This window comes from Puma concolor, chromosome D1, assembly GCF_028749965.1.
Source record: "Puma concolor isolate L17-30 chromosome D1, mPumCon1.1.hap2, whole genome shotgun sequence".
Classification (NCBI taxonomy): Eukaryota; Metazoa; Chordata; class Mammalia; order Carnivora; family Felidae; genus Puma; species Puma concolor.
Window position 1 is genome coordinate 104,248,396 of NC_141676.1, and position 17,993 is coordinate 104,266,388.

At 38.2% G+C, this 17,993-nt stretch overlaps 1 non-coding gene and 1 pseudogene across 1 annotated transcript; one reads left to right on the forward strand and one right to left on the reverse strand.

The window, feature by feature from the left end:
• The window catches only part of LOC112865863 (NXPE family member 2-like), a 136,995-nt pseudogene that overhangs the window by 106,007 nt on the left and 12,995 nt on the right, over positions 1-17,993 (reverse strand).
• LOC112866182 (U6 spliceosomal RNA) lies at positions 14,793-14,899 on the forward strand. The gene has a single exon (XR_003224049.1). It is a non-coding gene; the product is annotated as a U6 spliceosomal RNA (small nuclear RNA).

Genomic DNA, 17,993 nt, shown 5'->3' on the forward strand with positions numbered 1-17,993 from the left:
ATGCGTCTTGAGAACCTGGAAAATGTGCATTTGGGCCAAATAAGATGGACCGCTGGGTGGTTTTCCATAAGATGCTGGATAGTGCGCAACAGAGAAATCAGAGTCAGAAAGCTAGAAGTTCAATTCTTGATTCTGCCACTAGCTCCGTCTCTTTCCTGGTGAAAGGAGAATAATAATAACTGCACAGGAGTTTGTCATGAAGACACAGGTTTTAGTGCAGATAAAGGCCCTTGTGCATTGTTAATGTTCGACAAATGGTAGCTTCAGTTATTCAGGCCATGGAGGAGAGAACACTTGCAAGAGGAAGTTTCTAACTTTGATACTCTCAGCTCTCCTGTGAGTCCCTGGACTCTGACCTTGACTTTATCTCCATGTTTGCCACCTACACACTCTGCCTTTCTGATTCCAGATTTTAAATTATTTTTAATAGGTTGAATTATCTCCCACCTACACAGACTCCAACAGTCTGTTCTGGCTCTCCATGTCCCGTCCTACCACACAATGTTAACTAGGTGGGCTTCAGAGATGTTGTCGAAATATCTTAAAAGGTACAAGTCTCTTTGCATGCTTTGAGATCTTCAGACTTTTCAAACTCCTTCATGTTTAAAATTGATAAATTGAATACTGATACAACCCTCAGTAAAGCATGACTACCAATGGGGTAAAAATCATCGACCAGGTTCATAAATTTTTAAAAATTCGGACAAGCTTAGGGCATACCTTTTCATTAACAGATCATCAAAGTGAAATCGGCTTACAACCACAATATTCTAATTGAAGAGATTTGGGGTGGGGGGAATCAGCGTTTAAAATTCTTTAGCATATAACTGGATAAGAAAATATTTTTGTGAATAGCCAGCATTTTTTAAAAAAAATTTTTAGGGTTTATTTTTGAGAGAGATAGTGTGTGAGGGGGTGGGGAGGGGCAGAGAGAGAAGGAGACACAGAATCTAGAGCAGGCCCCAGGCTCTGAGCTGTGAGCACAGAGCCCAACGTGGGACTCGAACTCATGAACTGTGAAATCATGACTTGAGCCAAAGTTGGACACTCAACCGACTGAGCCACTCAGGCGCCCCACTGACATTTTCTAATTTATCTTAAATAGGCACTATGTTCTGTATTTTACCAAGATAATAGCATTATCTTAAAAAAAAGGTAGGAAGAGTATGGCAAACCTATTTTACATGTCTATAATAAAACTCTAATTTATGTTTTTATTGGAAAATGAATATATAAGATAATTTATAATACCATGTGTTTAAGTATGTACAAACTTCTATGTATGTCCTGTAAGGAATCTGTACCTTTTAAGGAGTCCCTTTCCATCATGGTGTGCAAACGCGTCTGACAGCTAGTGTGGAAAATGACACTCTGTCCAGGTTTTTTTTAAGTCCGTTTATTGAGGTACAACTTATATATAGTAAAATTCAACATTTTTCGTATATAGTTCTGAGTTTTGACAGGATGTGACCATTACCACGATCAAGATACAGAACAGTTCCATTACCCCAGACTTTATCTCATGTTCCTTTGTGGTCAATACATGTTGTGTGTCTATCAGTAGTTGGTTCATTTTTACTGATGAGTAGTATTTCATTATATGGATGCATCCCAGTTTGTTTACCCAGTTGAAGGACATTTGGGCTATTTCTAGTTTGGGGCAGTTTTGAATAAAACTTCTGCATACAAGCATGAATGGATTTTTGTGTGGACACAAGTTACCATTTCTCTTGGGTGGTTGGTGGTAAGTCTATTTTAACATTATAACAAACTGCCAAACTGTTTTCCACAATGTCTGCACCATTTTTGCATACTCCATCAGCAATATATGAGAGTTTCAGTTTGTCCACGTTTTTGACAGTACTTGGTCCTGTCCGCCTTTTTTTTTAAGACCTTCTAATGTATGTGTAGTAGTATCTGGTTATAATTTTAATTTTTATTCTCGTAATGTCCAATCTCCCTAATACAAATTGAACATCTTTTGGTATGTTCATTTGCTATCTGTATATATTCTTTGGTGAAATTAATAAACTTTTGCCCACTCCCTAACTGGATTGCTTATTTTATTGAGAAAATATGTATGAATATATATATGTATTCATCCCGGTCTGAGTGTGAAGGCTTCAGACCCAGAAGCACTGACATCTGGGGGTAAGAAAAAATAGGTGTCTCAGTTTAAGTAGTGAGGGCAAATTCACCCTATCTCTATCTTTGTATTCTTTCTGGCCCTCAATGGATGGGATGATGTGCGTCCACTCTGGTGAAGGATGAGGGTGAACTTTACTCAGTCTACCTAGGATCATAAATCTCTTTTGTAAACACCCTCATAGATACTCCCCAAATAATATTTTACCAGCTATTTGGCATTTTTTTAGCCCAGTCAAGTTGACATATAAAATTAACCATCACAGCTACCACAGATGTAGTTCACCTCTGTGACTGTTGCTGTCGGATAATTCTGATATCGGGGTCATTTCTATTGTTTACCTGATTGTATTGTTTGCCTTGCTCTTTACCATGGATTATTTTTCCTTGTGTATTTGTGTGTTTCATAGTTTTTTTTTTTATTTATTGCCAAACAAAAAGTTGAAAAACTGTAGACTGAAATAAATAGTATTTATGCACAGAAAAGTTACGTATCTTTTCCTAGGCCATTAGTGTGTGTGTTGGCAGAAGGGGGTTCACTCAGTTTAGTCAGGAGTTGGCTGGGTTTGGGTTTTTGTTACTGCTATGGTGACCGTGGGTTCACCATCAGCTTCAAACTTGTCTGGAGTTGCTTGGTGCGTGGGGTGGGTATCTTTTTGTCAAAGGGTTTTCCTCAGTGTTCTTATTTCACCCTTCCTGTTACCCTACCCTGCTGGGGAGAAGGAGTGTGATCCTCTGGTGTTCTGACTCAACCTCAATCTTCAGGCAGGTTTTGTAGCCCTAGACTGGATGGGGGTTGGGGATGGCTTTCTTGGTGAGCCTGCCTCCTTCCCCACAGCATTAGGAAATCTTGAATGGTATGGATCCAGGTCGCTTTCCTGTCCCTGCCCCCACCCCCAGGAGCACACCGTTTTCTTTCTCCTGCAGTTCCCCAGCCACAGACAGTCTTCACATGTGCTCTAGAAAGGCCAAGGTTCACGGTCCTTACCCAATGGCATAAGGCCTCAGCTCTCAGTGGAGGAGGATGCAGGGGTGACTTGGTGCCTTTCTCATCAAGAAACTTTTCTCTCCTCTAGGCCTGTACCACTGATGAGGCTTTATCCAGTCTTCTGCACTGACCCCAGTCTTTCGCATGAGTGTTTGGTGGAGACCAAGGGGAAGAGCTGCTGGTAAGTATCAGTGTTCCCAATGTCTTTACTCCTAGGAGTTCTGTACTCTCACACTAGCCCACACTCAGCTTTTAGCACTTGGCTTTTTTAAAAAATAACTAAATTCATCTTCTTCATTGTTTCCTCAAAAGTCTATGTTTGTGTCCCTTCTGCCCTTCTGTTCTGGGAAGTACTGTCTTTCCTTAGATTTTAAGTTAGATGTTTGGGCTCTATGACCCCAGTTTTCTGGTAAGTTAAGCAACAGTTATCATTTGTAGATCATCTGGATTTTTCTTGTTCCTTTGGGAGTTATAAAGTTCCTGCTGGCTAACTACATCCTAAGCTGAAGTTAGACGTCCTCTGAGGTTTATATTAAAGGATATAAAACTGTTTTAGGGAGACAAGGCCCTTGAATGAGAGAAGAAAACCCTAATTTAAAGAAAAACTCATGCCCAATAAGTTGACTGGGCACTAATTGTCTACAATTAAAAGAAAGTAACTGTGTGCTGTCTTCCTTTTTGATGGAGGAATATGATGATGTTAAGTGAGACTAAGAGAAGGTTTGCCCAGAATGTAAATTTGAACCTGAAGGCTAACTTTTAACTGAAAACAGTATATTTATCTAATAGTGCATAGTCTACTATAGTAAATGCTAAGACAGGGGTTCTTAATCTTTTTTGTGTGTGCCATAGAACCCTTTCATAATCTACGAATCTTTTCTGTTATTAAATGTTACCAAATGCCTGAATTAAAATATATAGGATTATAAAGAAAACCAATTCTATGGAATTATAGTTTTAAAAGTATTTTAAAATATGTAGAAATATACATCCTTCCTATCTACCACATGAAATAAAAATATCTACGTTAGGTCTAACAACTACTGTAATTTCAAAGGACTAGTGAGAGTAAATGCTATTTCATGATATCTGCAACAATTGCGACATGATGTGAAACATTTGTGATTTCTAATAATTTGCATGTTAGATAATTGCTAATACTATGGTACTTTACTGTCTTTTCACATTTTTTTAAATAGTGAATTTTAGTGAGACATTGGTGAAAATAAAGACGGAATCTTTTTTCCATCTGTGTTCAGTTCTCCTTTGATTCCTGTCTATGGATCCCCCCAAGGGGAACACTGGATTAAGCAACCTCTCTGCTGAAGCAGAGAACCATCAAAAGCAATCAGAGGTAAATAAAACACTGTGTGTTAACTATACTGGAATTAAAATAAAAAGGCAATCGGAGGTAGAAGGAGGAAAGTCAGAGAAGCCTTTAGAGAGACACCAGGTAGAAATCACATCTACCAAAATATGAACTTGAGCAGGAGTGTAGCACATTGAGGGAACTCAAAGAAATTTTGGATTTTGGAACACAACTATTATTACTACCAGTTACCCTTTTTAGATGCCAAGTACTGTATTAAGTACATTAAGGGGCACCTGGGTGGCTCAGTTGATTAAGTGACTGGCTCCTGACTTCAGCTCAAGTCATGATCTCACCATTGGTGAGACTGAGCTCCGTATCAGGCTCCGTGCCCAGCACGTGCTGGGCACGGAGACTGCTTGAGATTCTCTCTCTCCCTCTGCCCCTCCCCTGCCCATTTGTGCATGTGTGTGCACCCTCTCTCTTTTGCTCTCTCTTGGTTAAAAAGCAAACAAACAAAAAAACCACCTTGCATGTAATTAAGTCCTCAAAACATCTCTCTCAGGTAAACATACTTGATTCCCACTTTGCAGATGAGAAGACTGGGACCTAAAGGTTTTAAACAACTTTCCTATGGTGAAGTAGCTCATACGTTACAGAGCATGTATTTAAACCTACATCTCTTTCATTCAAAGGTCGGGAGGGGCTTTGGATGTGTCTTCATTTCTGTGGGAGGGAGGCATTTCAGTCTGGAAATGCTTAGGGATGACGTCTTGAAGGACTGGGCATTGTATCCTGAAAACCAACTTTCCAGCTTCATCTCCTGCCTCTTCACCTTTTCCTTAATCACCCTACACCACTATCATTCCCAAACATAATTTGATTTTGCTACCTTTGTGGTTTGTACAAGATTGTTTCAACACCTTGCATACCCTCTTCCAGGTCATGTTTTTGTCTCCTGGCTAACTGGAACTCAGACTTTATGGTGAGTTCCTCTCTAATCTTTTTTAATGTTTATTCATTTTTGAGAGAGAGGGAGGGAGGAAGGGAGAGAGAGAATGAGTAGGGGAGGGGCAGAGAGAGACGGAGACACAGAATCCAAAGTGTCAGTCAGCACAGAGCCTGTGTGGGGCTTGAACCCACAAACCAAGAGATCATGACCTGAGCAGAAGTCAGACACTTAACCAACTGAGCCACCCAAGTGCCCCAGCGAGTTCCTACATCAGGAGCTCACAAATGTAGAGGCTATCAGTCATTAGGAAAGCTTTCTATAGGCAGGTGGAGAAGAAAGCCATGGTAAAGGCAGCCCTAACAAGAAAAAAGAATATGATATGGAGTATGAGCAGCAAATACTAAAACATTTTTGAAGCTGTCTTCTAGGTCAGAAAAAAAAAATGGGACATCAGAAGAGGAATCAAGAGGAAAATTAGACGGCTTATTATCTATAGAACAAGATAATGTATTATCTATTTCTTATAGAAAAAAATAGAAGTAACATATACTGACTGAAAAGGTTACCACTTCCTTGAACAATTCTGCCTGGGGTTCGGTCTACATAATTTGTTTATAATGTTTGTTTGCTTTGCATCTCTAATCTTAAAGTGTTAAATATCACACAATACTATGTTTTAAAATTCCTTTCTTCAAATACCTTTATAAATTTGAAACTTAAAAAACCAGTTAGTATTGATATGTATGCTTTATGTAAAACACTGTGATCGAAAATCCATTTATTCAACCAGTTTTTAATGAGAACCCTTAAAAATGTGCAAGGCACTATGGGACATTTAATGAGTTCCACAGCAGTGAACCTCTAAGGTCCTACACAGAGGTTGCAAATTTGCATCTCACAGTCATGTTTTATTTCCTCCATATTTTTAAGAGTATAAAAAATTAAGGAGTTTTCGCATAATTATCTGGATTTCTGGCTTTAATTGAAAAAGTAGTGACTTAGCTTGCAATCCCAAATGGAATGGGCTGGAGCCAAACCTTTTACAGACCGGATGCATGCTTTCGAGTGTACCACTGACACCATCATTCTGCCAGGATTTGGGAGTCCCAAAATGCAGAGTCATTTTCCAACCTGCCCTCTCTCTCTCATTCTTTGTATTCAATGAGTCCACAAGTTGATTTTGTCTGCACAATATCCTTGACTTCTATCTTCTTCTTTTCATTCTGACTTCAAGAATGATGCAAGGACTTTGTTACCTCATGGTGAGAATTATTATAACTAACATACATTGAGCAGCACTGATTGTGCAACATACATTGAGCAGCACTCATTTTGCTAGGCACTTTACATGGGCCATCTCACTTAATGCTCACAACAACCCTATATGATTAATTCCATCACAGTCCTCATTTTACAATACAGAAAATTGAGACACTAGAAACTTAATGCACCTGTCCAAAGTCCCACAGCCTGTGTAAGTGTGGCAGTCTGACTCTTGAAAAAAATACTCTTAATCCTACAGATAAATCCTGTAGATAGCTTCAAGCTTGGGTACAGGAAACCCTGGTGACTACAAGCCTTTCCAAAGGGTGAAAAGGAATAAAGGTTTTACAAAATAGCTTTCTATTCCACATACTCAACTTCCATAAATAGTCTTTTATAAAATGGATCTGCCTACTAAAGTGAGGTTTCAGAGTCCCTTTTCAACATGACCCATCTCTCCCTGATGATCCCTGTCCCTTCTTGAATCTTACTAGGGTGCATTGCCCCAGAGTGTAAACCACTATAGATAGTAAACAAAGGGACAGTTGGAAATATTGGTGTATCTGTTGGGAAAAGCGAATAGCTTTTTCAGTTGGGTAACCAGTCCTTTTGAGGTCCAATCCAGTTTCAAATTCCACTTCAAGCTGGGACACAGAAAGATGGAGCACTGTTGCTATCCTACCACCATCATAATAACATTTTCTTGGTTGTGTTATCATCAACCTTGAGTGCACCTCTAGATTTAAATTCTTTGTTGCCCTATGCTTCAGGTGGGGGCTGAGAGTTAGGAGGGTCTTTGCTCAGAATTCCTGCTGCCCCCGGTGCTGTCAGCCATCTTTGAGGCCAATGTCATTGTGTTTTCCCTTTATGAGTTACAGGCTGATGTTGTGCCTTTGCTACTGGGTATCAAGCCTGGAGTGGAAGCATGAGAGATTCTCGGTTTTCCTGGTCCAGCCCCAGTCTTAGGGAAGTCCTGTGAGCCTGAGTCTTTGAGAGAGACTTTCTGAGTTCCTGTTCCTCCTCCTCGTGGCAACCACTCTCTCGCTTGGATCCATGGCTGGTCTTGGGCAGGAGTTTCCTGCCCTACTCACAGAGGTAGCAGAACTTCACTTGCTATCAGTGTAGACCCTGGCTCCAATGTGGCTTCCTGCCCCTTCCCTAGAAGTAGAGAGCTTATTCCTTTAAGTCCTGTCTTTGCAGCCGTGGAGCTTTGCTTGTGTCCTGGGAACAGGAAAGCTACCTGTCTATCTTCCAAGGCAGACATTGTATTTCTTTTTTTTTTTTTTTCAGTATATGAAATTTATTGTCAAATTGGTTTCCATACAACACCCAGTGCTCATCCCAAAAGGTGCCCTCCTCAATACCCATCACCCACCCTCCCCTTCCTCCCACCCCCCCGTCAACCCTCAGTTTGTTCTCAGTTTTTAACAGTCTCTTATGCTTTGGCTCTCTCCCACTCTAACCTCTTTGTTTTTTCCTTCCCTTCCCCCATGGGTTTCTGTTAAGTTTCTCAAGATCCACATAAGAGTGAAACCATATGGTATCTGTCTTTCTCTGTATGGCTTATTTCACTTAGCATCACACTCTCCAGTTCCATCCACGTTGCTACAAAAGGCCATATTTCATTCTTTCTCATTGCCACGTAGTATTCCATTGTGTATATAAACCACAATTTCTTTATCCATTCATCAGTTGATGGACATTTAGGCTCTTTCCACAATTTAGCTATTGTTGAGAGTGCTGCTATAAACATTGGGGTACAAGTGCCCCTATGCATCAGTACTCCTGTATCCCTTGGGTAAATTCCTAGCAGTGCTATTGCTGGGGCATAGGGTAGGTCTATTTTTAATTTTCTGAGGAACCTCCACACTGCTTTCCAGAGCGGCTGCACCAATTTGCATTCCCACCAACAGTGCAAGAGGGTTCCCATTTCTCCACATCCTCTCCAGCATCTATAGTCTCCTGCTTTGTTCATTTTGGCCACTCTGGCGTGAGGTGATATCTGAGTGTGGTTTTGATTTGTATTTCCCTGATAAGGAGCAACGTTGAACGTCTTTTCATGTGCCTAGACATTGTATTTCTAACCTTCTTTCTCAACAATGAAGTTTTGTCTGGGCCCTGGGAGCTAAAGAGTTGTTAGCCTTTCCTCAAGCAGTTTAAGGCTTTTGCTTAAGGGTTGGAAGAGAAGTCTACAAGGCTTTATGCTTACCCTTCAGCAGCTGCCAGTATCTTGCTTCAGGTCTGCACCAAATAGTGGTACCATCTCAGTCTCCTGCTCAGACCTCAGTCCTCTTCATGAACACCTGTGAAGAGCCATGAGGATGAGCTTGTGGGTGACTGTGGCCTGCTCATTTCTGATAGGTCCAACTATTTCAAATTAGCACACTAGCCCACATTTGGTCTTTAAACAATTTTCTTTTTTCCTTTTTCTGTCATTCTCTTCTCTTTATCTGTGCTCCATCAAAGATAAAATGGTTTGTATATCTCATCTCTTCTTGAAGGGGCTTATCCCTCTTTATTTTGTTTTTATTTTTTAGCCTTTTTATTCAACTTGAATATAACTGACACACAATGTTAAATTCGTTTCAGGTGTATAACATAGTGATTCAATTTCTCCATACATTATGCTAGATATCCAAGATAATCCCTCATGCCCATTTGCCATTAATCTCCATTCTCCTCTCATCTTCGTCCCCACCCCAGCGACCACTGATGTAGTTTCTGTCTCTATAGCTTTGCCTTTTCTGGACATTTCAAATTTTTCATATTTCAAGTGGAATCAGGGAATAAGGTGATCTCCATTGTCTGCCTTCTTTCACTGACTGAGCACAGTAGTTTTGAGGTTCAGCCAGGTCCTACGATGTGTAAGCAGTACATTCCTGTTTACTGCTGAATACTATTTCACTGTATAGATATACCACATTTTTTCTATACCACATTCTCCAGGTAACAGACATTTAGATTGTTTCCAATTTGAAGTCATTCAGAATAATGCTGCTATGAACATTCATTTGCAAGTCTTTGCATGATTCATTGAATTTTTAGCTATACCTCTTTATTTTAGAATTAGTGGTTGCTCATCTGTAACAACTGTGGTCTACAGGCCAAAAATGGCCCCAGTTTGTTTTTCTAAATAAAATTTTATTGTTTACATATGATCTATGGTTGTTCGCACATTGCACTACAACACCAGAGCAGTTGAATACTTGTGAGAGAGACACTCTGGCCTGTAGAGCCTTAAATATCTACCATCTGATCCTTTATAACAAAAGAAATTGTTCACCCCTACTCTAAAAAATAAATCTTTTTTTAATGCTTGTTTATTTTTGAGAGAGAGCATGAGTAGTGGAGGGGCAGAGAGAGAGGGAGACACGGAACCCGAAGCAGGTTCCAGGCTCTGAGCTGTCAGCACAGAGCCCGACTTGTGGCTTGAACTCAAAAACTGTGAGATCATGACCTGAGCTGAAGTTGGACGCTCTCCCAACTGAGCCACCCATGCGCCCCTAAAGTGAATCTTTAATTTATCAGTCTATTTTCTAGGAATATGCTACTTCATGATTAATGTAGGAACCTTCAGCAGTCTCATTCTATTCACTCCCTGTTACCCTTTGTGCACTGTTCATCCAGTTATCTATCTATTTTTGCTATAAACTCTACAATGTATTATAGATTGTGTTTCTTATAGATTGTGTTCTTATAGATTGTGTTTCTCAGGAGACCTAATACACCTTGTATGTAGTGTGTCTTTTCTGGGGGGCTGTTATAAGACTTGACATCTTCGCTTCTCAACAGTTTGGCCATGATATGCCTGGCTAAGGAAGTCTTTGTTTTGTTTTCCTGGGAGATTTTTGTGCTGTTTATTTCTGTAGGTTGAAGTACTTCATCAGTTTTAGAAAGTTTTCAGTCACTATCCCTTCAGAGATATTTATTGCCAATATCTGTTTTCTTTTTTTAGTCCTCTAATTGTATACTGGTCCAGATGATACTGCCCCACAGATCTTAGATATTCTCTTGGGTTTTTTTGCTTTTCTTATTTTGGTTTTTTATTTTGTATAATTGCTATTGGCTTGTCTTCAAGTTTGCTGTTCTTTTCTTCTTCTAAGTCCAGTCTGCTATAATTCCAACTAAATTTTCATGTCTGCATTATTTTTTTCATTTTTAACATTTCCATCTATTAGTTCCATCAAAATAATTGGTTCTCTAATAATTTATATCTTTCTGCTGAAATTCCCTCATCTATTCACATTGTCCAATTTTCTTCCCCTATATTCTTTACTGTATTTGCCATGGTTATGTTAAAATACCTATTTAATGATTCCAACAAACAGACCTTCTTTGAATCTCCCTTATGTGACTTGTAATTTTTGATTCTGTATCAGACATTTTGTATAAATAAATAGTAGATATTGAAATAAATTATATTTACTCCCTCTCTAAAAAGGGCATGCTCCTTCTGTCAAGTTACCAGAATGCAGGATTGAGTCAATTTAATCTGTAGTTGAGCCATATCTGGGCTTTGTTACACCTTTTTTGTTTGTTGTTTATGAGAGAGAGAATGACTGTACAGGCAGGAGAGAGGGAGGGAGAGAAAGAGAGAGAGACAGAAAATCCCAAGCAGGCTCCACACTGTCAACACAAACCCAACTTGGGGCTCTAACTCACATGAGCCAAAACCAAGAGTCGGATGCTTAACCACCTGAATCATCCAGACACCCCAGGGCTTTGCTACACCTTAAGCTTCAGTCCATTCATCACTTGCTTTAGAAATGTTGAGGGCAGGATCAGAGATTTCTAATACAGGTTGGTCTTGATCATGCATAAGACTCCATAGATCCCTCCATGCTTTAGAAACCAGCCATTTAATTTCTGTTTCATGATGCTAGCTTCTCTGGGTCTCTGGGGGTTTCTGTTGGCTCTCCAGTCTCACTCTCAGGTTATTGCCCCTTAATAGAATCCTCTATAGCCAGGGGCTTCATCTCTAACCTTTGGAGATCACTGATAAACACTAGATGAATGCAGCCTGAAGAGCTTTGGAAGGATTTCTCTCAGTCCTCCCCTGTCTCTGCATCTCCCTCACTTTGGCAGGCCACTGCAGTGAATTTGGTGAATGCTTGGACTGCTTCCAAGTAAAGTTGCTCAGCTTTCTTACCCTTTCCACAGCTTCAGCAGGCTTTGCATGTTTTGGAATCTCTCTCAGCCTTGCTCCTAAATCTCAAGTTTACTGTCAGTAAGATGAGTAAGAACAGACATTCTAGACTTCCTCCTGGTCTTAGAATCCATTGTGCCTTGCTCCATTAAGTATGATATTAATATGGTTTAGTTTAGACGACAACAAAATTGATACATGTCAGAATTTGTAACCTACCTCTAAACAAAATTAGAAGGAAATTTACCTTGAATACATTTAAAAGGAGGAAGTTTTAATTACATAACTCTTGAATTTAAGAAATCAGAGAAGACATTCCCAACAAGCAAGTCAGAAAAACAAACAAAAAAACCAGGATCAATAGAGAACCAAAAAGCAATGGAGAGTGTATGGTTTTATTCTGACACCAAATATGTCATTCACCCACATACCAATCTCTTCTCCAACACCAACTAGGTGTCTGACAATTCAATTCTAGCACTAATTATCCAGAGTTAGCACAGACCCCACAGGTTAAGGGTTTAGTCCAAGGCAGCTCCCACATCACATACTAGTTACAAGTCTCGAGGGCCACCTGTATTTCTGACCAACCAGTATACATTTGGGAGTTTGTACAACACCCCCCCCTCTTATTTGATTATTCCCTTATTTGATTATCCCCTCACAGAACTCAGGAAAGCACTTTACTATTACCTATTTATTATGAAGGATACAAGTAAGAAACAAATGGTAGAAATGCACAGAACAAAGTATGAGAAGAAAGATCAGAGTTTGTATGCCCTCCTGGATGTACCACCCTTTCAGCACTCTGATGTGTTCACCAGCCCAGAAGCTCTACAAATGTTGTTCAGGAGTTTTTATAACTCAGTCTTTAGCCCTTTTCCCTCCCCAGGAGGACTGTAAGCTCCCACTCTTTAATCATGTGTTTAGGCTTTGTGGTGACTAGTCTTCATCCTGAGGCTATCTATGGGCCTTACCCTGAATCATCTTGTTATCATAAGCTCAGTTGTGGTGTAAAGGGGCTCATTATGAATAAAAACACTCAGAGCACCTGGAGTGGCTCAGTCAGTTAAGAGTCTGACTTCAGCTCAGGTCATGATGTCACGGTTTGTGAGTTCTAGCCCCTCATCAGGCTCTGTGCTGACAGCTCGGAGCCTGGAGCCTACTTCAGATCCTGTCTCCCCCTTTCTCTGATGCTCCCCAGCTCATGCTCTGTTTCTCTCTGTCTCTCAAAAATGAATAAACATCAAGAAAAAAATTTCTTAAAAAGCACTTATATCGCTCAAGAAATTTGAAGTTTTAGGAACTTTGTATCAAGAACCAGGGACAGAAACCAATATATTTTTTACTATGCCATAGGGAGTATTAACAAAACTAAAATAAGGTTTTTGTGAAAAGACTAAAAAAATGTTTCTTAAAAATTGATTGACAGTCTTAATGAACTACAGAATGAGAATACACACACACACACACACACACACACACACACACACACATTCCAGAAGCTAAGAGAGAATGTTATAAACCTATTAACCAACAAACTTGAAAGCTAAGGGAAATGATACATTTTTGGAAAAACATAAAATTCCATAATTTTACTTCTCTTAAGGAGAAATAAAAAGCTTAGAACAGTAAGCATTAAGAAAATACACATGGTATTTAAAGACTTTCTTCTCTAAGCAAACACTAGATTTAGATGGTTTTTGCAAGTGACAGTTATCAAACTTTTTATAGAAGAGATGAACCTATCTTACACAAGTTGTTTTAGAAAACAAAGGGAAAACCTGCAATTTATCCTATGAAGCCTTATGCCAAAGCTGATAAAGACCATACAATAAAAGACAATTACTGGCTTATTTAACTTGGGAACATAGGTATATGGAAGTCCTAAGTAAAACATTAGTTAGCCAAATCTATCAGTATAAGATAAGACACCTCTAACAGTGATGAACAACCACTCGGGTTATAAGAATCCAACTTGATTAGGGATATTAAAGTTGGTTTTATAAAGGCTATTTTCAATTTAGGACCTCTTGGCAGCAGGTGTGCTCCATGAGATGAACCCTCTATTGGTGCCTCTCATTTCAGGGCACATGTGCTGGTTTACAGCACACATAATCTCAGAACTGATGCCCCTTATTTGCCAACCTTTGCAGTGAGTGTGGTACCATTCGCCTTGTTTCCACAAAGTTCTCTTGCTCTATTTTTTAATTCTTGGATTTTCTTTTTTCACCTTAAAGTTTGAATTACACAAATGTTGAGAATCATGTATAACACCTCTTTTGTTATCATATTCCTAAGGGTAAATGTGTAATAGTTTAAAAAGAAAATTCCTTGATGAGAGGAGATAAGAACTATTATATAATTAATATAGAGAAAAATGCCTTGGCAGGTTATATTCCCAAAATGAATTTTAACTACTGAAGTAATTGCGTCTATTTTAATGGTATTTGGTATCATTATAGTAAAAATGGATGTCATTTTGATGCTAAAAATATTTAAAGTATCTTCCTATTGAAATTAAGTAACTATATTACTTAATGAGAGTTCACTTTTATACCCCAGGTTTTTCAAATAAATAAATAAATAAATTTCCCTTATAAGGTGAAGTAATCGTGACCTTGTGACCAAATGTGATTTCTCTCAGGATCTTTTAAAAATAAAATATCTATCAATGTAATTCATTGAAAGCCCAATAAGGGATTTAAGAAAAATTAATGCTTATTTTCATAGATGCACAAAAGCATTTGATAAGTTATTTATATTCATTTATAATAGTTATTTATGATAAAAACTCCCCAAAATACTTGAAATAGAAAAGAGCATTTATCTTTTCAAAAACTATCTTCCAAAATTCTACAGCATTTTACTGAAGAGGGAAAATTTATAAATAGTTCAAGATATGGAAATAAGGATGACCTCCCTCCCTCCCTCTCTCAAAATAAGTAAATAAAAAAACAAACAAAAAAAATTTAAAGGTGCAACTATAGTGCTCACTTTGGCAACACACGGACAAAAACTAGAACGACACAGAGAAGATTAGCATGGTCCCTGTGCAAGGATGACACTCAAATTCAAGAAGCGTTCCACATAGGGGGCAGTTCCCCAGTGAACTGACACCTTTTGTGCATTAGCACAGAAATTGGGGTTTGGAGAGGTCGCTCTGGAGGCCCAATCCAAGTTTAAAAGAAACAACAAAAGTAAAAGTGCAACTATAATATAAAAGAAGAAACTGTCCACATAGTGGTAGGGGGTAGGAAGTGCTGGTAAATACTACTGGTTATATTCCCCCTATTAATAAACATTACTTACTATTCTATTTATTCATGCCTTCCTTTATGTCCTTTAACACTTCATAGTGTTCCTTTATGTCCTTTAACACTTCATAGTGTTGTCCATAAGAATCTTTTATATCTGGTGTTAATTTTATATGTTAGCGCAAATAGAATTGTTACTGATAAATTTTCAATTGGTCATTATTACTGCCTAGGAATACGATTGATTTTATATGTGGATTAATTTCCTAGGGTTGCCATAACACAGTACCACAAACTGTATGGCTAAAACAACCTAAATTTATTCTTTCATAGTTTTGGAAGCTGGGAGCATGAAATCTAGGTGTCAGAAGCGCCACATTCCCTCTGCAGACTTCACGGAAGACTCCTTGCCTCTCTCAGCTTCTAGTGACCCCAAGCATTCCTTGGCTTGTGGTAACATAACTCGAATCTCTACTTCGGACTTGACAGGATATCCTTTTCTCTCTGTTTTTTCTTTTTTGAAGATCTCACTCAATGAATTTGGGGCCTCCCCTAAATTGAGAATGATCTCATCTTTACATCCTTAATGAATTATATTTGCCAAGACTCTATTTCTAAATAAGGTCACCATATGAGGTTCCGGGTGGATGTGAATTTGGGAGAGACAATATTTAACTCACTTATATCTTGTATCAAATAATTTAATCAGTCTTCTTATTACTTCTAATAATTTGTGGATTCTCTATATAGAGTTCTGTGTTTTAATGAAATAGGCAATTTTCTCATTTCCTGTCTTATCTGTCATTGTTTATTTTCTTCCTTTTTGGGTCTTCCTACCTTTGCTACAATTCCAGGGAAATATTAAGTAAAAGTTGTGATGACAAACAATTTTAATTTATTGCTAACTAGTATAAATCCTTGTAAAATTTTACAGGTAAGTGTAACGCATTGGATGTAGGGCTTTAATAAATCCTCTTTAGTGTACTAGTCAAGTTTTGACTTCTAGTTTTCTGAGAGGTCGTTTTTACATTGTTTTATTTTTTAATTATAAATGAGTGCTGCATTTTATTGATGCTTTTTAAGCATCAATTGAAATGACCACATTTCCTCCATCTAAATGTGAATGTGATGGTCAGGGAGGACAAACTGTTCCTCTGTTGTCTCATATTTAGTAACTAGAGTCCTGTGAATTACACTCATAAAAGACAGAAGAACATAAGGAAAAGGTTTATATATGTGTATATGGGAGCCAACAAAAAAGTAGCAGTCTTCTCAAATGTTTAAAGTTAGAGGATTATCTTTCTAATTTATTAGAGAAAGGGGAGGAGGGAGAGCAGACTTTGGGAAGAACAAAAAGGTTTCTTTAGAAAAGACCATTTGTTTTTGAGGAGAACAAATAGGATAGAAGAAAGTTTGTGATAATGTTGGTTTATGCAGGTGCTCTTTGTCCTTTTCATGGCCATTAAAATTCCCTAGAGGGACATTTGTGGTAGCCTCATTTCCCAGAAGTTGCTGCCTTTAGTCAGATAAGGGATGCTCCAAGAAGGTTTCTGTCTGCATCCATCAAATCTCAAATGTCTTCAGCTTAAAATCACCTCCATGTGAACCCTGGGATTCTGAATGGGTCCCTCCTGGGAAAATACAATGGATGTCCATCATTGTCTTCCTGGGACAAAACTAAGCCATCATGGTTTTCTTCTCCTATATATTAACAGAATTCCCTTGGATAGTAATCTATTTAAGATTATTCAGCTTTGGGGCACATGGAATACTACGTGGCAATAAGAAAGAATGAAATATGGCCTTTTGTAGCAACGTGGATGGAACTGGAGAGTGTGATGCTAAGTGAAATAAGTCATACAGAGAAAGACAGATACCATATGTTTTCACTCTTATGTGGATCCTGAGAAACTTAACAGAAGACCATGGGGGACGGGAAGGAAAAAAAAAAAGAGGTTAGAGAGGGAGGGAGCCAAAATATAAGAGACTCTTAAAAACTGAGAACAAACTGAGGGTTGATGGGGGGTGGGAGGGAGGAGAGGGTGGGTGATGGGTATTGAGGAGGGCACCTGTTGGAATGAGCACTGGGTGTTGTATGGAAACCAATTTGACAATAAATTTCATATTTTAAAAAAAATAAACATTTAACAAAATTTTAAAAAGATAATTCAGCTTTGTCCCTTGGTGAAATTAATTTTTTCTTTCTTTACTTTCCTCAGAAAATAGTTTGAGGAATTTTCAGCCTTTTTTCTATTTCTGAATAATTTTTATAACAGATAAAATCGGGTAAAAATCAGGTAAAATTTGTGCCTTGTGGTACAGGTTGGGGAGGGATTTTTTTTAATTGTGAATTCGTGTTCTTTAATAATTACATTTTAAAATTTTTCATCAGCTTAAATTTTAAGACACTTGTAGATTTATAGAAAAAAGAGGGAGATAGTACAAAGTTCCCAAATACTTTGCACTTTTCTATTAACATCATCATTTATATAAATATATGTGGTATATATTATTATAACACATATGCTATGGTATATTGTTATAATGAGCCAATATTGATATGCTGTCATTAACTAAAACTGTACTTATTCAGATTTCTTTAGTTTTAATCTAATGTCTTTTTTGTGTGTCCAAGATCCCATGTGACATTTAGCTGATATGTCTTTTTAAACTCCATTTGGCTTTAATAGTTTTTCATACTTCACTTGTTTTTAAATGACTTAGTTTTGAGGAATATTGATTAGGTATTTTACATAAAATGTTCATCAATTGGGATTTATCTGGTATTTTTCTCACAGTTAGATTGAATTTATGGGTTTTAGAGAAGAAGACTACAGCAGTGAAGTGTCCTTTGTATCACCACATATCAAGGATGCATATGATTTGTCACTATTGATGTTGACCTTGATCACCTGGCTGAGGTCATGTTTGTC